Below are 17,117 nucleotides of genomic sequence, written 5' to 3' on the forward strand. Positions count from 1 at the left end.
CCACTATAATCATCAGTAAATGCTATTGCATATCTGTACCCGTCTTTATCTGCTGGTTCTATTGGACCGCATAGGTCTGTACTAGCTCCAGTACTGTCTTAGCTTTTACATCTGCCTGCCTGTTTCTGCTTTGAGTAAATTTTCCCTGCGTACATATTTCACAGTTATGGTTAGACATGTCATGTTTCCCTTTGATCGACATACCTTTAACCACTTTCTCTAGTTTAGACACATCCTCAAAATTACAATGACCAAGTATTCTATGCCATGTCTGGATGTCATGACAACCATTACAAACATCATCAGTATTTTCATCCTCTACTGTGCTAAGGTAATATAGCCTACCATACACATCCATTTTAAACTTGGTACCATTTTGATGAATCAGCCAATCATCACCGTCCTTGAAGCGGACCTCAGCTCCACTGGCTGTCGCTGCTTTCACGGAGAAAATGTCCTGTGGAAAAGATGGGATGTAAAGCGCTCGTTTGAGCCTCGTTTTCACTTGCCGTCCCTCGCTGTTGAGCAGAACAACTTCGGCTTCTCCCCTCATCTTCGCCATCCCGGTCGTTTTCGTTCCATCTGCCAGCTCTATCACATGGTCCTCGGGTCTAAAGCTCTTATCGATTGTCTTAAACTTTGCCGGGTCATTAATCATGTGCGTCGTGGCACCACAGTCGACCATAACCTCTCTTATTTCCTACTTGATTTTGACAGTCACTTATTTTGAAAAAGAATGATGCACCGGTATCATCCTCCGTGTCTCCGTCTGCCTTCTTCACCTGATCACGGCCCAGCCCTCTGCCTCGGCCTCTCCCCCTTCCTCGGTGTGGCGTGTCCCACCGTCGCTCTTCTCGCCTCGCTTGGATCTCGTTAGGGCATGTCCTAGCCATATGCCCCATCTTTCCGCATGTGTAGCATTCAGTGTCGACTAAGTCCATCTTCTTCCCTCTTCCACGTCCTCGTGTCCTTGCCCCGCTAGTCCTCATAACGCCGTCCTCGTCCGCATTCATGTCACTCGTCCTATATTTGTCAGTGCTCTCATAGCTCCGCAGTTTAGCTTTGAACTCACCGAACGTTAGACGGTCGTTGGTTTGAGTGACGTGCACGACAAACGGGTTGAATGAGTCCGGTAACCCCTTCACTACCATGGCAATCTGCAACCCGTCACTGATATTTTCTTCGGCCCTTCTCAAAGACGTGAATATAGTCTCCGCTCTAATAATATAATCAGTAACAGTCTCGTTGCTTGCTTTGTGGAGAGAAGAGAGTTCACAGTACAGGCTCACGACTCGTGGTTTGTCCTTTCCTGCGTAGTGCTCTCGGAGTATTGCCAACGCTTTTCTTCCATCTCGTTTTGCGTCTCTCATTATGAGTGATAAACTCTTATTATCTAGACACTGCACTAATTCAGCATATGCTTCTGCATTCTTTGTTGCGTCTTCTTCAAGTGCTTGTTCGTCGTTGTAGTCTATCGCTGGCTCTTCCAGGATAACTTCACTGAGGCCGCGCAGTTCCATGTGCGCCAAAAACCTCGTCTCCCATAACTCAAAGTTTTTCTCGTCACCGTCGAATAACAACTTAAACCACCTTTCGCCTCCTTGACTGGGCCCATAACCTGTTGCGTGAGACATTATATTCAGCAGAAGTCTCCACGTTTGCAGTCAACCAAAGTAGTTTGTAAGTATGCTACGGACAGAAAAAACACACGACCACATCGCTCAGAGTTTGGCCTGGAGTACGGACCGTTTATTGAATCTGCGCATGCTCATTAGCATCACCACGTTTCTTTCACTCAGGCACATTCTGATGATGTCATACACATGAACTGAAACATGACTTTGTTCTTATACAAATATGCTTAACACTCATTAATACTCTGAATAAACGGGCCGTGTGTTAAGGAGACATTTCAGTAAAAAGATATCCACATTTATTTATATATATTTTTTCAAATTAGTTATTGTGATTGAATTATATATTGTTATTTTATTTATTGTATTATTATTATTGTTATTATTATTATTGTCTTATTAGAATTTTTATTTCATAATTTTTATTTTATTATATTTTATTATTTTATCATTTTTATTATCTTTTTTTATTATTCTCAAAACAGAGAATCAAACGACCGTAAACAGGAAACGCTTGGACATTAGGCTTGTTTCAGATGAGCGAGACCGACGCAGACCTGCACAATTGCGACCGCCGTCTTGCTAGTGCGTTGCATGATGGTTAGTAACTAGGCTTGTTTGAGACAAGCGAGACCTGCGCAGACCTGCGCAATTGCGATCAACGTCTTGCTAGTGCGTTGCATGATGGTTAGTAATTATGTCCGCCTTGCTCTGGAGGCTCGACTACATGAGACGTTGAATTCTCGCGGGACAAAGACGCTCGCAGACTTGAGAGCGAGGCGGAGCAGTTTCTCTCCACGGGCTGCGGAAGCGAAATGCTTGATGGGAAACGACTCGCTGGTATATCGAGCTGAGCGCTCATTGGTGGTTTTTACCCCGTGCTGGTGATGAAACTCTCCATTGGCTCGGCAAAAGTGTGTTGTTGTTTTGTGTCAGTTTTACGTCGCCACTTCCATTCACATTTTTCATCATTGTTCCACAGTGTTTATCATCATGAAATTAATATCTATATATTTTTATACAATACTTGCACTGCTTACCGTTGTCAGACTTTATATATCTTAGCATATTCATACACACTGTTAATACTGTTCATACTGCTCATAGGCTACTGTGTATATCTAGTGCAGGGATGGGCAACTTGGATGGTGGTGGGGGCCACATCATTTATGAACTGGCCACCAGGGGGCCGCAGATTCACTTGGAACACAGACACACACAAATTCCATGTATTGTATGTATGGGGGGGGGGAGACATACACAGTAGAAACAAACACATACAAACACTAACAGGGGTTTCAGGGACGGGCAGTGATAGTCGGTCCGTTCTTCTCTATGTCTGTCTTTGGGTTTCTAAGTGTTATTCGATCCATATGACAATAGAGATATGTGCATAAAAAACAAAAACACTTGGGGTATAATGTTCGAACAATGTTATCACCAAACATTTTAAGAATGTTTTTAGAGAACGTTAATCTACCTTTCAGAAGTACATTCTAGAACCAAAATAAAACGTCTCGATGAAACCATTCCTAGTACAATGAATGGTAACATTCTCAGAATGTTACCATTCATTGTATTCATATGTATATTTGAAAAAATAAACATCCTAAAAAGGTTCTTTGAACATCAGATTAAAACGTTTCTTTAAAACCTTATTAGAACCTGTAGGTAACGTTCGCCAACGTTGTGAGAACGTTCCCCGCTAGCTGGGAAGCCACCTGGGTTCATTTAGTGGTAACGTTAGGGCAAACATAAAAAACCTTGGTGTGACCTTCGATCAGTCTATGCTACTAGACAAACACATCAAACTCCTGACCCGTACCTGTTTGTTCCACCTCAGGAACATTGCCAAGCTCAGGGGCTTTCTATCCAATGCAGAACTGGAGATGGCTATCCATGCCTTTATTTCATCCCGGCTTGATTAATGTAATGCTCTGTTCTCCTGCCTCAACAAAACATCAATAAACCGGCTACAACAGGTCCAAAATGCTGCAGCCAGGTTACTCATTCGGTCCAAAAAAACCTGCCACATCACTCCGATCCTTTCTGCCCTGCACTGGCTCCCTGTCCATCTCAGAACCCAATGTAAGGTATTGGTTTACACATATAGAGCTGTCCATGGCCAAGCCCCCACCTACATTAACGACCTTATCCACCCTCATAGCACAACCCGGGCCCTGAGGTCCTCCGAGCAAGGACTCTTAAGGGTCCCCGAACCAGGCTAAAAACTAAGGGGGACCGTGCCTTTGAGGCGGTGGCCCCTATGGAATGAACTCCCCCAGAAACTGAGAGCCTCTGTCTCAGTGGAGGTTTTTAAGGGGCAGCTAAAGACTCACCTTTTCCGACAGGCTTTTGGGGCGTCGGAGGAGGAGGTGAGTTTGTAGCTGTTTCTCATTGGTGTTTTATCCTATCTTTTACTTGCTGTGTTTTATGCCTTTTATTACAAACAAAAACATTTTTCCCAATGTTTAAAATCTGTCCCATGTTTATATATTATTATTAATTTAAGTATTATTATTATTAATAATAATGTAATTATTGCAGCTTAACGAGGCTAGCAGTTTAACCCTGGATAGATAATATTTTATATATGGAATAACAAGGCTATAAGAAAACCATGGTTGAAACACGGCATAGTAAAATATTTCTTCATAGTTCAATAAACAACAAGAAAGTCCCCTCAGATGTTAAGACCTTTACAGATACATGCAGCTAAATATAACATTTTAACAGGTTAAGATACACAAGGAGGTAAAAGATATGATAATAAAAATGTAAATACAGTGTTACGTTCCCTCCTAAACAAGGGGTACACCTTACACACCACACTACACATGCTGCACACGTCACACATGCAGCCCAGAGGAGAAGGATTATGAAAACTAAATTATGATTTCTCTCAGAAAGATAAGACACAAGACAAGTGAATAGATTCAACAATATAAAACCCTATAAAAAAAAGTGAACATATAGGTACATCAGAAATACAAATACAAATGAATAGTAATAAAAAAAGTCGTAATTCTAATTAAGGTTAAATAATTAAAATGTAAAATAAAACGTAAAAATAAATGTTGTTATTGAAACGGTTAAATAACTAATATAAGATAAAACCCTTCCTATATCATCAATGAAACAATATAAAAGTAGGTAAATAATAAAGACTAAAAGACCATTTAAAGTGGGGGGTTGCTAATAAAAAGCTAATCTAAAGAGATGTTTCTTTAGAAGGCTTTAAAAATGTCCACTGAGCCTCTCTGATATTTCCTGGTGTTCCACAGTTTGGGAGTGTAGTGGAGAAAAGCCTCACCCATTTTATTTAGGGGGATTTTAGGGATATTTAAAAAGCTGAGGAGGACCTCAGGGCTTGTCCAGGGACATCAAACAAGACTGACTGTGAATTGAAGTCTGTTAGTCAGACTTCAATTCAGAAAGACTCTTAAAATATAACTACAGCTCTCAGGACATCAGGAGGAGGAAACAGCTAGCTTGGCTCTCATAGTTGTTCAAAACTATGCGGTGTGGATTCGCTCGTGGACTTTAAGGTGAATATTGTGAGAAAACGTGTTCCCACACTCTTAAGACCACTATGGTTTTTCTCCCATGTGAACACGAAGATGTGATTTGAGAGCACCTGATTTAGTGAATGTTTTCCCACACTCTTCACACCAGTACGGTTTTTCTCCAGTATGAACACGATGATGTCTTTTGAGATGACCTGATCTAGTGAAAGTTTTCCCACACTCTTCACACCAGTACGGTTTTTCTCCAGTATGAATACGTTGATGTGATTTGAGAAGACCTGATCTAGTGAAAGTTTTCCCACACTCTTCACACCAGTACGGTTTTTCTCCAGTATGAATACGTTGATGTGATTTGAGAGAACCTGATGTCGTGAACGTTGTCCCACACTCTTCACACCAGTACGGTTTTTCTCCAGTATGAATACGTTGATGTGATTTGAGAGAACCTGATCTAGTGAACGTTGTCCCACACTCTTCACACCAGTACGGTTTTTCTCCAGTATGAATACGGTGATGTGTTTTGAGTTGACCTGATGTCGTGAATGTTTTCCCACACTCTTCACAGCTGTACGTTTTTTCTCCCGTGTGAACACGTTGATGTGTTTTGAGTTGACCTGATGTCCTGAATGTTTTCCCACACTCTTCACAGCTGTACGGTTTTTCTCCCGTGTGAACACGTTGATGTCTTTTGAGATGATCTGATCTAGTGAAAGTTTGCCCACACTCTTCACAGCTGTACGGTTTCTCTCCAGTGTGAATACGATGATGTGATTTGAGGGCACCTGATGTAGTGAAGGTTTTCCCACACTCTTCACAGCTGTACAGTTTTTCTCCAGTATGAATACTCAAGTGGCTCTTTAAATCTCCAGATCTAGTAAAGGATTCGTCCCATTGCTGACAGCTGTGACGTCTCTCTCTTCCTTTCGGTTTCTAGAACAGACGGACAAAGAAAGAGAGAAAGTAAATCTAAAAATCATAAATACATATACAGTTAACACAATAAAAACTCACTTAATATAAACCTTGAGTTAACAAAATGCTACTTATATTAACTGTTTGTGTTTATTATATTTGTATTATATTAGATACAGTAATACAGCAACATTCTAACAACAGTATATACCAGAGGTGGGGGACTCGAGTCACGTGACTTGACTCGAGTCACGTGACTTGACTCGAGTCACGTGACTTGACTCGAGTCGCATATTTCTTTACTTGAGACTTGCTTGACTAACTTTGATAAAAGACTCAACTTTAAATATTTGTTTCGGTATTGTACTTAGTCCCTAAAGGGCAATGAAAAAAAAAAAATGAGAAAGTAACCGGTGCGCCAAGTAGGAAGTGGAACGCACAGGAGACAGACGTTTCATTGCAGAATGTTATGTCTATGTGGGGAAATGGCAGTGCATAGGCTACATTAGAGATATATTTCAAATTCTTTTAGCAAAATTTCGGCCAGGGGTGTATAGCTATTTGTTTAAGCACCAGATCGGCAAAACAGGAGAGTCTGTGAACCAGTAGGCCCTAATCTATGAATTCATGTCTGTGACTCTCACAGTATCTGCTGCCCACAGCTGTTTTATAGAAGGAAAACCTCCTTCACTTCATGAAATCTCTGCAGCACCAGGAGGCAGTAACGTGTAACTCAGCAGAATCTGAGAAGAGCAGCACCAGCTGCAAAGAGCTGTGCCTTTTACTGTTTACTTCACTGTGTTTACCTTCATTAGAACAGCTAAAGAGCAACCGCAGGCTGCTACGTTTGAAACACACACACACACACACACACACACACACACACACACACACACACACACACACACACACACACACACACACACACACACACACACACACACACACACACACACACACACACACACACACACACACACACACACACACACACACACACACACACACACACACACACACACACACACACACACACACACACACACACACACACACACACACACACACACACACACACACACACACACACACACAGAACTGCCCAATTATTCCCCCTATTATTAGTTTTATGAAGGAGATGTCCGGTCACCAAGGCGCATGATGTATGTGTGTTAGTGCCCTGGGGCCTCATCTATAAACTACTGTATGCTCAAAAGATTTCTAAGCAATCTTTGCGATTTATAAAAAACAAACTTGGCGGGAGGATGTGTGGTCCTCCACGGACACTCTGACCCATGCGTACGCACAACAACAGGAGAGACAAGAAACTGCGACACCGTTGGCAGAAGGAAGAATGGAAAGAACTATGTGAAAATAAAACCATAAATAAAATGTTACCTCTCATTTATCAAACATCAAGAATTCATTTGCAAAAATGTATAAAAGCCAATCTTAAAATGATTAAACAAACGCCTGTTTGAGACTCCTCAGTGCACACAAAAACATAACTTGAACAAATAAATAAATACGGATATGTTATTGAAAACCAACTGGAATATGTTGTCTTAATGAAATGTATTCTCATAAATGATGCGGTAAGCAGGAGGACAGAGTTACTTTAAACTGACGCCGTTTTGCTTTTCTATAGGTTGTATAGATACGAGCATGGATTATACTATCACGTTTAATCGTGTTTTATGCCGTTTGCCAAGACTTGATAAGTCTCTCATAAAACACAGGAGGTATGGAAACTAAGAACACCATATATTTGGTAAATTGTACAGCTGATATAACAACACATTTGTTTTATTTCATTTAACTGGTGGATAGAGTTGCTGTGGGGCGGTTGAGATGCACAGGCTGCAGTGGAGACGCTGCGCACAGCTGATCGACAGCTGATCGACAGCTGATCGACAGCTGGAATGAATTCAGTAATTCAATCCAGTCGTCATGACTCCACTCCGGAGGGATTCCCTGATCATTTCTTACAGTTTCTTATCGAGGGGGGGGGTCTCCTGTCCCCGGTACAAACACACTGGGTGTTTCTCAAAGTCAAGGACGCTTCCTTGGTAGGACATGTCCTTCCGAGTCAGGTCCTTCAGAGGCTAGGCAAGAATCCTTCCTAGCATCGGTAAACGAAGAATGGAACAGGCTAGCAGGTGTGCGTCATATGCAAGGCCCCACCTTACATTGAGCGCTATTTGTTTGAAGACTCAAAACTGATTTGCGGAGATGGACACGTTTGTGATGTTATCTTGTATCCATGCATTTGCTCTACCTATGTTGCAAATGTATCATCTTTTCAATTTCCACACGGCATCTATTGCACGTCTGTCCGTCCTGGGAGAGGGATCCCTCCTCTGTTGCTCTCCCTGAGGTTTCTCCCATGTTCCCCTTTAAACTGTGGGTTTTTCTCTGGAAGTTTTTCCTTGTACAATGTGAGGGTCTACGGACAGAGGGTGTTGTATTGTCATACTGATATTCTGTACAAACTGTGAAGTCCACTGAGACAAATGTAACATTTGTGATATTGGGCTATATAAATAAACATTGATTGATTGATTGATTTGTTGAGAAGGAGGAAAAGATCGAGCGGGAGTATCGGCGGCGTCTGTCAGCTTGGAGGAGGAGGATGTTCTGCTGGCGCCTTTGTGGAGGACGACGTGCTCGGGTAGGAGAAATAATGTACTGTTTTATTCAATGTTGGGAGAATGGGTTAAATAAGTATTGACGCTTGCCTTCCGTACGAGTTTTATTCTCTAATGTGAATCAAATAAATGAAGCATCCATAATTACTCCATAGTTAGTTTGTGAGTTGTCATGATGATAGACACCCCTTTCTATTTTATGCTTCCCGCACAATAAGCAAGCAACACTTTTCTCCAGTGTCAGTTTTGCATATGTGACCCGCTCTATCGAAATCAGTCGGAAGTCACTACGGCTCATTTCAAAATAAACGTGGATTTGTGTAAAAAACTAGTTTTTCGGGGTTCGGGGGTTTTGTTTGATTTTAAATAAACAAAGTATTGGCTTTCAGCATATGAAACTTTTATTTCCAAAATCACACGATAAATACATTTTTTAAGCTTGTAAAGGGAAGATGACAGCTCTCACTCACGCTCTGCTCTTCCGCAGCGCCACTCCCCCTCTCTCCGGCTGACATTATGAATGTAAGGCGTATAGTAATCATAGATAACACAGCAGGGTCCGTTACAGTTTTTTTTCATCTGATTTCAAATAAACAAAGTCTTGGCTTTCAGAATATTTAACTTGTTTCGGCAAATACAGATGATAAATACAACTTTGAAGCTTGTAACGGCATAATTAGAAGCGGAGAATGGAGTAACTTGACGTCACAGCAGGCATAACAACAGCCGGTGTTTCTCGTGAGTGTTTTCCCCGGGAAACAAACGCAAAAATACACAAACACACACACACTCGCGAGCTTCCCCCGGACCAGTAATCCAAACTAAAATATTTTCCCTCCGTACTACTTTGATCATTTGCTCCGCTAATAATCAATCAGATCGATGGATTCCAGAGAAGAGGAAACTTTGAAGGCCTTTTTCTCAAAATGATGACTGTAACAGTCATTATATAATGTGACATATTTTGCTTAATATTTGGAGTACAAAAACAATCATGATATCATTAGAAAGCTAGGAATCTCCTCTTTCCAACAGTGTATACAACTCAAAATGTGTCTTCGGGTCAATGCGACTGATTTTCGATAGAGCAGGTCACATATATAGTTTGTGCATGTTTGTAGTCGTTCTAACACTTATCGATATGGAGAAAATGTGTAATCACATTAAAATAGTTTTTTTAATAATGTAAACACACCAAAACCTTAACCTGTTAAGCCTGGGCCGCAACAGCGTCTGAGGGCTTCATAACATTTAAGAAACTATGAATGTGTCATACCCACTTAACGAGAAGAAACTCATCTAACTGACGATATGAAACATTTTTACAGAAACAAAACACAAGTCTAACACCGAGTCTCTGAATTAGCACTAAGAGAAAGAGTGCTAACTCACTTAGCACATAACTCACGGTAGAAATATTTTATACTTCATCGGATCTGCACAAACTAGATCATCATCATATGAAAGCTGAGATTCCACAGATTCCAATGGTATAAGTATCATCACTGTGCGATCAGAACTCACGGCAGCGAAGTCCAACACACAACTTCCCTTTACGTGGCCAAAACGGCAAATACGTCTTACCTTTGCTGTTTTCTGATCAAAAGTTGTGTTCAATGGCATTACAATGCATATAACCGCTGCTGAAGGTTAATCCAATGTTTCTGTGTCACTTTGAAATTATTACTGATAATCCATCATCATATTTATGTCAATAACCGGAGTTTTCATATAGAGTGTATGAGAGCGTAACCCAGCTTCCGATTTTGGGCATGCTGGCTGCGCATCACTCATTCACCAATGGAAATGTTTAGATGGATTTAGGAACCCCCTCTCGATTCTATTGGCTTTAATGGTTAAAAAGAGGTGTCAATCATCAAAATCGACCAATGGGTTCCAGAGATATGGCAAATACACCCAAATGACCCCAGAGGTGGGTTTCTTTTCTAAACCTCTCTAAAAGGGTCAGATTTCACTTGTTTTGCATCAATCTTGATACAGGGTACTTATTATATGTTATAGTTTGGATTCCTAAAGCTTTTAGTCTACTATCCCATCATTCAAGGGTGGTTTTCACTATAAGTAATGTTTTTTTTTTTTGGACGGACACTATAATTTACATTTTTTTACTATGTTCAATCTGAATTTACTTTAAAATAAAAACATCTATATTGATTCTGACTTTTCTACATCCGACTCACAGGTTTATCATTGCTTTAAGAAAAAAGATTATTAATTTTCCCCTTTTAGAAGTGAAGAAATCTGAAAAACAGGCTCAGGGCTTAACAGGTTAACAATAAACAAATGTCAAGTAAACTGAAACTGCCCTCTATTCTTTATGTTGTGCAGGCCCATCATTACTGCATTATTAATGCCACTGTGCCAGTCCTTCAGAGAGATTTTGCAGACGAGGACCCCCGCCCTGACTTTCGGCTGGGCAGGGAGGCCACCCAGCAGCTCCTAGTGGCGCTGAAGACGGAGAGGCAACACGGATGGGGGCCAACTCTGGAGACCCTGGTGTTTCTGTTTTGGGTTGCCAGTGGCTCCGCTTACAGAGTAGTCTCCCGTGTCTTCGATGTGTATCTGCCGTCCGTCCACAGGATGGTGGATGAGGTGGTGGCCTTGTTGCCCCAGTTTGTCCGTCTCCCGCACGTGGAGGTGGTTGGTGATGGTTTTGCCCGGTTGGCTCACCACCAAGCCTTTCGCAAGGCAGCTGGGGTAATTGACAGCTGCCACATCCAGTTGTGTTGCAGGGCGTCTGTGACCATCAGGGACACTTTGTGGACATTTGTGTGGGTTACCCAGGATCCTTGCTTGATGCACGGATCCTTAACCTGTTAAGCACCAAGCCTGTTTTTCATGTTTCAGGCTCGAAAATGACATGCCCAAAACAAATGACTACAACTTCACTTCTAAAAGGGTTATATGAATAATTTCTTTTATCAAAGCAAGGTTACATCTGTGAGTTGGATGTAGAAGTGTCAGAATCAATATAAATGTTTTTTATTTTAAAGAAAATTCAGATTTTACATAGTAAAAAACTGTAAATTATAGTGTTACAGATAGTGAAAACTACCCTTGGCTGATGGGTTAGTAGACTAAAAGCTTTAGGAATCCAAAGTACAACATATAATAAGTACCCTGTATCAAGATTGATGCAAAACAAGTGACATTTGACCTTTTTAGAGAGGTTTAGCCAAAACCACCCCACCTTTGAGGTGATTTGGGTGAAAATGTTTTTTTTTTCATATCTCTGGCCCCCCTTGCTCGATTTTGATGGTTGACACCTCTTTCTGACCGTTAGAGCCAATAGAATCGAAGGGGGAGGCTCCCACACACACACATTGTGAAGAGAAAAGGTGGGGGCTGCGCGCATGTAAATGTGCAGCAGAGTGAAGGATTTCTAGCTCTGGCATTTGGAAACGAAAAGCAGTTTTATTGCTTATGGATTATCAGAAATAATTTCAAAGAGGGCACAGATACATTGGATGAACCTATGGATTAACTGCAGCATCGTTTTTATCGTTTTAATGCCATTGAAGACCAGTTTTGACCAAGGTAAGCCATGTTAGCGTTTCTAGCTACTTAGCTCCACATGTTATGATGTACGCTTTCGTTTATAGCGTCGCAAATGTTTATCACTGAGTGTTGAGGTGGGCACCCCTAGATTCAGTGTCTCCAGGACACCAAAAACGAGTGGTTGGCTGTGCATCTAGGATAAGTAATAAGGGAGTTATTGTGAGTTTAAGTGCCGTTTTAGGTTACATTTTTTGCTCGTGGTTAATTCAGAGGCTGAGTGCTAGCATTGTGGGGTTTTTTTTGGAGAATTTTTTTTAAAAAGATCAGTTAGCTGAGTTTCTTCCCGTTACATGGATATAAAACATTCATAGTTTTATTAAATATTAAGATTCCTTAGACGTTGTTTCCTGCAAATGACGCGTTTATCCGCCCGGTACCGGGCGGATGGTGCGTAACAGGTTAAGAACAGCTCCATCTACGCCAGGGGTACTTACCCTCCACCAGGGTATTTCATCCTAGCTGATGGTGGCTACCCATGTCTACAGGTACCCTTGGCCCTTATCACACCATATAAGAGGCCAGTGAGAGGCATGGCAGAACAACGGTTTAATTACCATCACTCCAGGGGTCGCTCAATCATTGAGCGGGCCTTTGGGGTGATAAAAACCCGCTTCAGGTGCATCTTCTTAGAAGCACTTGAAGTACATCATGAGTTTGTCCTCAAGATAATGAATCATTCTAATGTTTCTGTAGCAAATTAGTTAATTGAAATCCTAATATCCTTATCCTGCTATACTAAGACTGTCTTAATGCCTAACAATTGCATAGTCACATAAAATACTATGCCTCACACTTTGTTTTGTCCTTTTTCTGCTCTGCCTTGTGCACAGGTTGTGACAGCCTGTGCAATTGTACACAATATATGTGTCGGGGTTGGGGACGACCAACCTCCAGAAGATGCCGCCCTGGAGGAGGACAACCAGCCACCTACTGCGCATGAAGGTGGTGGGGAAAGTGAGAGTGGAGCAGCATGGCGGCCACCACCTCATCCACCACCCTTGTGAACGAGGTGTCCGCACTTGCTGTTGCTCCACTGGACCATGACTATTTTGCACAGGTGAAGAACATTGCTCAAATCCCATGTCACAATCTGCTTATGTACTTGAGTAACTGTATTTTGTAAAATGATCATCTCTCCAGGACTGAACCACTAAACTAACATAAAACGTTCTCCTGTTTGCAGCCTTGAAAAAGTTCTGGAGGATAAACTATGAAGGTAGATATGGTGCAAAATGCGAGAGCATGTAAAACCTGATGTGAGCACTTGCAGAAAAGATATCTGAGCTTGTGTGCATACATTTACACTTTTATAAAAATATCCACGTATCTGTGAACCACATTTGAAGTCACAGAAGAAAAAAAAGTTTTGTAGCTTGTAGAAAAGAAATGAACTTAGTGATGAAATGTTCACTTGCAGAAAAATATATTTTTTTTTAAATATATTTTCCATTACAACTGCAACTTGCAATGGAATTGCAATTCCAAGGATCCTGGACATTGGAGTCCTTCGGCGGGATTCGATGACATAGCATCCTTGAAATAGTGGCTCTGAAGGATCCTTCCTTGACATTGAGAAACACCCATCGACACACTGCCTGAGGAAGGTTATGTGTATATTTTTTTGGTCATTCACTTTTTTCGGACCACTTATTTATTTATTTTGGTGAGGATCCGACCTCCATGCTGCTACTCTGGTTCAAACTGCATCCACCAAACAATATGATTTGTCTCCACCTCCCCAAAAGAACCAAAATCTGACTCGGTGTGAAAAGTATTTTTTAGATGTTCTGTCCTCATTTCCTGCGATCTTCTTTTTGCAGTCAGTCTGAATGAATATTAATACGGGAGTTTCTTTGACTATTTATAGGCAAATATGGGCGTTACGTGAAGCCCGCAGAAGCTGCGCCGCATTTCGAGTTGATTGTGATTGTCCCGGCGTAGGACGTGCGTGCGCAGTGTTTTATAAATCGGAATATTTGTGTGCGTATGTACTTGCTTTGTCCTACATACGCCACCTTCCCACGTGAATCCTACGCAAAGTTTTATAAATGAGGCCCCTGAACAGAGAATATGAACTGCTACCATCTAATGGAGATTCAATAAAGTCAGACTGAAGCATCCTTTGTGCTCCAGTCAGTCCTCTCAGTAAATACAGAGCTGAATCCAGATCAAATGCACGCTGAAGGCTCTTTGAGCAGGTTGTCTCTCACTGATCCTGCTGTTATGTTAAATGTTTGTTGTTTGTTGTTCATTTATTGTGTCTTGATATTTGTTTATGTTGATGTTACACATGGAGCTGCTGTGATGCAAGTCACATTTCAGACTTGATCTGACCATTAAAGTTTTATCGTATCGTATACAACAACGTTCTAACCTATATCTAACCATATTGGGCATTCATATTGTATTTTATAAACAGGTTGTGATCTTTCATTTGGGGATAACAGTGATAGGAATATATTGTGATGAAGTGCACACTGACCTGAGCTCCAGGGGTCTCTTTGTTCTCCTCCATGCTGCTCTCAGAGCTCCTTCTCCGGCTGTGTCTCTGAAATAATCAAGAAGAAGATGGCAGTGTTGGAAATGAAAATGCAACGGTTGGAAGCTAACGTGGAAGTGAATGGACTAGGTTGGAATGACACCACTTTACCAGTGCAAAAGAATGGAAAAGGGCATGCTAACTTACAGCTAGCTAGCAGCTACAAGGATTCCAAGGAACAGCAGGGCTGTGTACCGGGTAATAAATCTACAAGTGGTAGTCCTCCCTCGAACTCTCTGGGTGCAAGGCCGAAGAGTAAATCATTTCCATGGGATTTGGGAGAACGAATAACAGACAGAGCCCAGCGCTCTGAAATCTGTAATGCGACCGGCTGGCCTGCGTTGTTATCACCCAGGAAGAGCGCCTCTTCAACCCCTATTCATACTAGGAAGCAGCCGTGGACAGCTGCTAAAGGGAGAACTACAAACAATCCTCCTAAACCACCAAGTGTGCCAATCCAGAACAGATACGCTCCACTGACACAGAACCGGAGATCTCTTTCTGATGAGCTGGATAACCTGTCCTCTTCACACAGCAGGGTAAGGACCAATAGCTACTCCAAAAGTAAAAGGCTAGAGGGAAAGCTAACGACTAGGCCTGAAACTCTGATTGTGGGTGACTCTGCTGTAAGAGATGTAAAATGCATTCACTACTACTTACATTTAATATCTAACTCCTTCAGCCTACTTTCAGCTGCACAAACCATTCCACTATTAACTTACTCAGCTATTTCAGGACATTGAGGCTATACATGTTGTTTATACCTTTTTTAAACCTTTTCTTTTAAATATTAGGTTCAAGGTTACTTTACAGATGTGGATGTGTGATGTGAAATATAATCAAGTGTTAAATCAGACTTTAGTTCCACCTGGAGTAAATTCACAAGCTACCCTGCAGTATACAAAGTCATTCAAACTAGCTGCACCTTTACCAGCTTTGAGAACACTTTCATGATCAATCAAGACAACTCAATACAACCGACAGACACAACAAAACAAATGTACAGCTACTACGTAGGTTCATAGCACAGGTGAGAAGTAACTAAGTACATTTACTCAAGAACTTAAGATTCCAGTCTACGAGAATCTTAGGTTATATACGTGTTAGAGCCAGTATTTTTGTTTTCATAAGAAAGGCCACCTAATTGTGACGTCTGTAGTCAACACACTATAAAAGACTACAATTCCCACAGCGCCTGCTCTAACTTGTCATCTACTAATATCTCCCAGTAACTTGGACCAGCGTGTATATTGAATCACCTTTGTTGTACAGCCTGTGCTGAAACACTGTTTTATATGCAGGCTTTTATACTGTTTAAAACAGTTTTAATACTGTATTTATACTATATTGATACTGTTTTCATACCGTTTTAAACACAGTTTGAATACAGTTTTTAATACTATATTAATACTGTTTTTATACTGTTTTTACCACTGGCAGAAGCAGCTAGCTCGCATCAGCTCCGGTTAGCTCCGGTTAGCTCCCATTAGCTCTTGTTAGCTCCCGGTGCTAACTCACCTGAACGAAGGTTGTTGTCCGGGATCCAGCCATTCCGATGTCTCCGCCCGGTGTCTGTGTGTCTTCCCCCGGTGTCCCGGTGTCTCCTGAGGCTGCTAAACCCTCCCGGTTCTCCGGTAAATCCTCCGGAGCTGCGGAGGCCATGATGTCTGATGTTCTTCTTGTTCTTCTTGTTCTTCTTGTTCTTCTTGTTCTTCTTCTTGTTCTTCTTCTTGTTCTTCTTCTTGTTCTTCTTCTGTGGTGGAGGTGTGTTTGAAGAGGGAAGAGGGAAGAGGGATTTTCACTTTTGTTTCGTTTGTTTCTGTTTCTATCGTTTCTTTAACTGTATGATCTTTCGTAGGGATATTTGTACTCTTTGCGAGTACGTTTAATACTTTTTCGTTAGTGTTTTTCCGTGCCTCGAGGCGGGGATGGCGTCCTTCGGGGCGCCGCCGGTGTCTGTGAGACACGGAGTGCGGTTGGTGGCTCAGGCCGCAAGCACAGTGGAGCAGGTGTTGCTGGCTGTGGGGGATCAGGTGGGTCATGTAAACATCTCCTATGCTTCCCGCATGAACAAAGCGGTCGTGGTCTTTTTGAAAGACCAGAAATATGTGACGGAACTTATCGAGAGCGGATTAATGTTAAACGAGGAATTTATTCAAGTTTCACCGCTGGCGACACCGTCCACGCGGATCACTGTGTCTGGCGTTCCTCCGTTCATCCCGAATGAGGCGCTGGAACGGGAGCTGAAGCGTTTCGGTAAGTTTGCCAGTAATTTCCG

At 41.7% G+C, this 17,117-nt stretch overlaps 1 pseudogene; it reads right to left on the reverse strand.

The window, feature by feature from the left end:
• Positions 1-4,319: 4,319 nt before the first annotated feature.
• Positions 4,320-16,512, reverse strand: LOC117492056 (annotated as a pseudogene).
• Between the last annotated feature and the right edge of the window lie 605 nt (positions 16,513-17,117).

This window comes from Trematomus bernacchii, unplaced genomic scaffold, assembly GCF_902827165.1.
Source record: "Trematomus bernacchii unplaced genomic scaffold, fTreBer1.1, whole genome shotgun sequence".
NCBI lineage: Eukaryota > Metazoa > Chordata > Actinopteri > Perciformes > Nototheniidae > Trematomus > Trematomus bernacchii.